Here is a 6,034-nt window from a genome sequence, read left to right as displayed (position 1 = left end):
CGCATCCGAGGCCTATACAGTTACAGATCTCAACTTTATATTGCGTGAGCCCCTATCGTCGGCTTGTGGAAGTGCTAAAATTGCTTGACGCTTGACGCATCGTAGGTATCGGAAACCTTGACGTTCGTCTCTAATTGAAGCTCTAACAGGCAGATTTCTACAGCCGCATCTGGAGGACAGCACTTTGCCGGAATTCGGAGGATTTTGAGACAACATTACTCACTTCCATTGTTTACATGGCACTGCTATGGAAAGAATGAATGGATTATGGACTGAAGGCAGCCCGCCACAGCACGGAAGGCTTATGCCAATAAAGCCGACAGAGCAGTAAAAAATGTGTGCAGAGGTCAAATAAGTGTCTGTTCGATACCTTGCGTCATCCTTCCCTTATGCCAGCAATGTGCCTTGGATGCATTTTCCTCGAACGTCCCAATGAGAGGGTAGTTCTTTGGCCGCTCGTATTTGGAGCATCCTCTAACTGGGGTGACATAGAGTCTATTTGCTCAGAATGACTGCTACGTTGTACGTCAGCCACCGAGACTGTCATCATTTTTATCATATCACATTAAGTATTGCTGACTGAGTTTGATGTCTTAATTTCAGTAGGCGCACAATGGTAGGCTACAGTAGCTATTACGCTACCTGCGTACGAACGCAACGTATGGAAACAAGCGACGCTGCAATAACTTTCTCGCTTACCGGAAGCTATGCCAAACATTGAGCAGTTAATATTGTTGTTCATTAATGTAGTTGTTCCAGCCTAAAAAGCCTAAACGGAGAAGCTGACAAAAATCATAGCGATAGCATTATGACGTTTACTCCCTGATCCTCAATTTCCATGTATACCCATTACTGCTTTTCTACATCCATGAATTTTAGCCTCGGAAAACAATTACGAAATTCGGATATATATTTTCTAAGCGCAGCAAACACAAAAAATTAAATCATATAGAAATTAAAGACAAAAAACTTTAAGGATACATACAGCCCGTACAAGCTCTAGCCTTGTCGAACTATCGTTAACAGATTAATAAAAGACGAGTGAAATTGAATTCTCCAGAATGAAAGACGGCAAAGGTTCATGTACCAAATCAACATTGGGTACTAGGCATCGAGTAACCTTTTTCTGTCATATAGAACCGCTATGATCCCTTCGGCATTTTGTCAGAAGAAGCCGGAACTAATTTTAATATCGTGTTGATTATTCATGAGAAATCTGACTTTGCTATTAGGATGATGGATAAGGTTTCACCGATAGCCCTGAAATGTTGTTTCCTATGAATTTTACCTACTGTTTTTCCCGGCAGGTCAATAAGGGTCTCGAACGATTTTGCCATGCAAATTTCTCGTGTCTAAGTAGCACTTTTTGTAACGATAATACAGCTGGCGTCTGTATAGAGGAAGCGGGACAACTTGTTGTATATGGGTAACAGCGTATTCTTGCTCTTGATTGAATGCTAAAACAGCTCCAACTTTGTCCTAAATTGGGCCCTTCTGCATTGAAAAGTCTTATGCACTTAGGTGTCCAAGTGTATCGAAACTGTAGCTCTATCCTTGAATCAATTAAGACCACGAAGTATCCCTATTCTAGTTTAATAGCTAATGTCCTGTAAATAAACACAGTTTGTTTTTTCTCTCCGTTGTTGCCCGCCGGCCAGAAGCTGATAAGTTTACCAGCTGACTCCCACTCGGCGGCAGCTGAAATTCATGTATATGAAGTTATTATGTGCACGCTTTAGCATTGACGGAGTGCAAATCAACTTTTCGATTGTAAAAGGGTGTTTAATATTTTGGTTGTCTGAATGGCCGATTTAGGGAATTGTATAGTACAATGCAGAAATACTGTTGCCACACATGACCATTTTAGTTACCGGCAATATAAGACGGACTGTTTGAAGGCGCTATGTTGACGCCATCATACAGCTTAATAACTATGTAGTACTTCCGCGATGGGGGCATCGTTAAAATGCAGATGTTTCCCGACGGCAAAAAGCCTTTCTGTATTATTAGAAAACAAGATGAATTCATTAACTCAGTTGGCGAAAGGCCTAGGAAACGCGTATCCTCCGAAGATGAATCACTTAATCCTTGTTTTAACACAAGATGTCTCAGAATCCCTATTGAATAGCTGAATTTTTCTCTGGCGATTTAGTGCGAACCATTGTTAAAGACGTCGCCATCAGTGACACAAATCTAACAATTTTTAGAAGCAACTATGGCATAGTTGCTAAGGGGCCGATATCAATGGCGCCTTAACGACTTAGGATTATCAGTGAAATTTGAAATTGTTTTTGTCATCTTGCCAATTTTCTAGTGCCATGTATAACAAAAGATTCTATTCGATATAATGTAATAAATTCTATATAATCAGAAGTGTTATAACGCTTCGTTATTCAGTCAGCTGGCCTGTTAGCTCGAGGCCCAAGTTAAATATATCTACAAAATTCAGGCTAAGAGACCCTATACCGTTTACGTTTACTTATTTCAACTGCACTAATTAGCCAGATAGAAAAAAGATCTCCTGCATTGAATTTGACTATAATTAAAATCTGAAACGTAGAGATAGGCGTTAGCTGTAGGCACATTCATTTAAAGGTTACTTTATCTGCCTGTCGGTATTTGTTGCCATAATTGAGCCTTAATCAATAGACATATTCTACTTTTTCCGTCACCATTAGCTTTATTAGATGTGCGTTCATTACGTGTGCGTTATCTTGCGAGTAACAGTTTTCCTTGGGAATTAAGCCAAGCATAACTTTCGTTCGTTGTCAGTCTGTGTTTCGCTATTCAGGTCGGAGTAATCGATATTTCCAGATAAAAACACTAATTTTTTAGAACTTTCTAAGCAAGTGACGACAACTAATTATGATGAAACAGCTAGGACGACAATTATCAATGAAGCAGCAAACGTTGGCACATGTATTTTACAAAAGTTTGATATATAATACTTGCATTGGCGTAGTATTTGGCTTTACTCAATACCACGCTAGCGTTTCGTACCATCTTCGTTCGTTGAATACCACCAGTTCCCTCTTAGTTTCGCTTGGCTAGCAAAAAGGGCATCCGTTCTTATGGTCTGTGGAGGCATCCATTCATGCGGCCTATGAGTGTATCGATCTTAAAACTTTTACTAAAATAAGCTCTGGACTCTGAGTTGGGCGTAGATGAGTGTTTGTTTAAAATCGGTCAAAAAAAGATCGTCAAAGCCTCCGGGAATGACGTATTGAGTGATATATTAAAAGTGAAGAAAGATGTTGATAGGCTTCAACATATTGTTTTATTTTGCTCCACATCGTAACGATCTCTAGTACGCATGTTTATGAATGTTTGGTGACTAGCAGAGTTGAAAAAAAAATAAATACTTGACTACTAAAATACTTGACTGATAAAAGGGTTGATCATATACTTATCTAAAAAAGTTAACAATAGTTGTTGATCGAATACCGTGCGCCTAATGTAAAATGTACTTTTGAATCGTTTCGAAAAAAAAAAGTACATTTTAATGAAAAAAAAAAAAAGGGTGATTTTGAATACTCCTACAGGTGGCAGAGTAATATGACATGTGTATTTGTGAAGGTGTAGGTAACTTGACGGCTTCGGCTCTACGAATAAGTGGAAAATTTTAAATTTAAAAAAAAATTGAATGTCATCCTGCTGCCAACACTTTGGAACGTAATAGATGAAGGTTTGCCGTAGTGCTAATGCGTCTATAAGAGGCAGAGTGGCAATTGGTATGGGACAAGCTTGACCTAAGCCGGCAGTTTCACCCTATGAAATGTTGGCTGCGAATGAGTCTGTGAAACTATATAGTATACAGGTACTATAAATTATCAACAAGAACTGTAAGTATCTAACGTATCTAAACATTAGGCAAACAGCGAAGCTACTGTGGAGAGATTTTGCCAGTGATTGTTTGAGTGACTGGCGTTGTAGTTAGCTGAATGGTCAATCAAATGTTGGAACTACATATACTGCAAGACCACCACCCACAAACCTAACAGAATTCATCATCGTATATTGTCCCTGAGCTGATCAGACGACAGCCGTACCCGTCTTGCAACCTCATTGCAATAAATACGAAAAGTATTTAACGTACGACGAGAGGCCGTACGGACGCAAGTAGTCTGGTCGCCGTTGCCAACAAGTAAGCATTGCGTTCAACCAATTGAATGCTTTTTTTTTTTTTTTTTTTTCGCTACGAATGAGACATGAGTGAGGTTTCAACGATCAACATACACATGTCCTTTATCTAACATGACTACAAATTCTCGAAACCCATTCAGATTGCTGCTCTTGACTTGAAACAGTCAGTAGATAGTTGGGTCCTGCCAACACATAGCCAAATTTTCTGTAAAAAAAAAAACATTTGTGTTGTTGAAATAATGAATAAACGCTTATGCCTTCGTTACTACTAATAAATATGATTAATTGATTTGTACGTTTTATATGCTTTCCGTATGTGTTCAACTGTACTATGCAGCCCACGAAAAATAATTTAATTTAAATAATTATAGTCTTTTGAGAACTCTAACTGATATATTTTTAGAGAATTTTTGTTAGCTATACCTTGTGCTGAACTTCACCTGAACACAAAGTTTCATCTCTCTCTTTCGCTTGTAGAAAAATGCAGTTATATTACACGAACAAGTAAAAATAATATTTCCACCATATATAAGTACATCTTATACACCATACATAAGTACACCATATATAAGCGCTGGCAAATGGAACCCGAGCGCTGTGCTGGATGTAGCCAAAGCAGCGTTTTGCCAAAGACGTATATGTGTATCATCGGCTGGTTCTATTAGCCTTTTCCCGGGCTTCGTTTTCCATGTCATGAAGTGGTTCTGGTGAACTCCAAATAAGCATGGGTAGTAGGAAGCCTTGATCGGCGCCTCGGACTCTTTATAAACGGCATTATATCGCCAGAAAGGTACACGTACCTGTTTAACCGAGTTCTGCGAACACAGGTTTCATTCGGCTGAGCTTTTCCTATATTGTGTATGTGTTAGGTTGGCGCGTAACTAATTTCAGGTGCTTTATCTAATACAAAGCGCATTGCTTCGCTTGAATTATAAGAACGACTTAATTTATTATGTGTTCGCTGTCATTTCGTACGACCTTCTCCCACCTCCCAAAAACGTATTTGCTCAATTGAAGTAAATATTTCCCAATCTGGTACTGGGCCAGTTTTTAAGGCGTTCTTCACTATCAGAACTATTATCACTAAACTGTGTTCATCTAAGGTCTGGAAAATACGGTGGATGCAGACGAACCTTTTTTTCAGGTTCTTGTCGTGCAACTTTCATAACTCTCGCCATGTGCGATACGGCAATATCATGGAGAAAAATTACCTTGCTTGGTCTATTTGCTCTACTTTGTGTAACTTCCGGCTTCGACGTTTCTTTCGAAGCTGCCTACTTTTTTCCCCACGTTGATGCACCAGTTCTCGTCAACGGTGACCATTCTATCTAGAGACCAGTCATCATGGCTGCGCTTTGACCGGTGCTAGGCGAGATGTCGAGGGTCGATGAAAAGTCGTTTGTATGTGCACATTTAACCCGCTTTGGACCTTCTTCAGGGTCCTGAATTCCAATAAAATTCTATATACTTAAGACCCTTGATGAAAGGCTAGTGTTCGCAACTTATTTCTCGACCCACTAACGAGCCGTTTGCGATCCGATATTTTCCATTGATCTCGGACAATCGGCCGAAACAGGGTGAATAGTTTTTGTCCAAGATATTATTTTTTACGAACCCCGTCGGACAGTTCTCTCAGTTGCATAACTTCCACCGTGTACGGCATAAATTAGGCTACCGACCTCGGTAAACGGCGAAATACAGCATGTATCAAAAACGATTTTTTTCACTAGAAGTCTTCATCTTTGGATCTCAGGCATAAAATTCCGCTCACTACACAACGAAATCTCAACAGACTTGAAAAGAAGAGAGAACACTTCTCACTGGGATATAGACGTAAGATGAATAGGGAATAATAAAAACAAACGAAACTTGCCTTTATTATCTATATATA

The 6,034-nt window shown here is 39.4% G+C and overlaps 1 long non-coding RNA gene across 1 annotated transcript in view; it reads right to left on the bottom strand.

Moving 5' to 3' along the window:
- Nucleotides 1–4,216: 4,216 nt before the first annotated feature.
- LOC147754361 (uncharacterized) overlaps nt 4,217–6,034 on the bottom strand; it is a 61,147-nt gene continuing 59,329 nt past the window's right edge. Inside the window, exon 4 of the long non-coding RNA XR_015316945.1 lies at nt 4,217–4,348. This is a non-coding gene — a long non-coding RNA (uncharacterized LOC147754361). The remainder of the gene's footprint in view (nt 4,349–6,034) is intronic.

The sequence above is a fragment of the Varroa destructor genome, unplaced genomic scaffold (assembly GCF_002443255.2).
Source record: "Varroa destructor unplaced genomic scaffold, Vdes_3.0 BEIS01000007.1, whole genome shotgun sequence".
In the NCBI taxonomy this organism is placed as follows: domain Eukaryota; kingdom Metazoa; phylum Arthropoda; class Arachnida; order Mesostigmata; family Varroidae; genus Varroa; species Varroa destructor.
The sequence above is the reverse complement of the archived record's forward strand: the minus strand, read 5'-3'. Positions and strand labels throughout refer to the sequence as shown.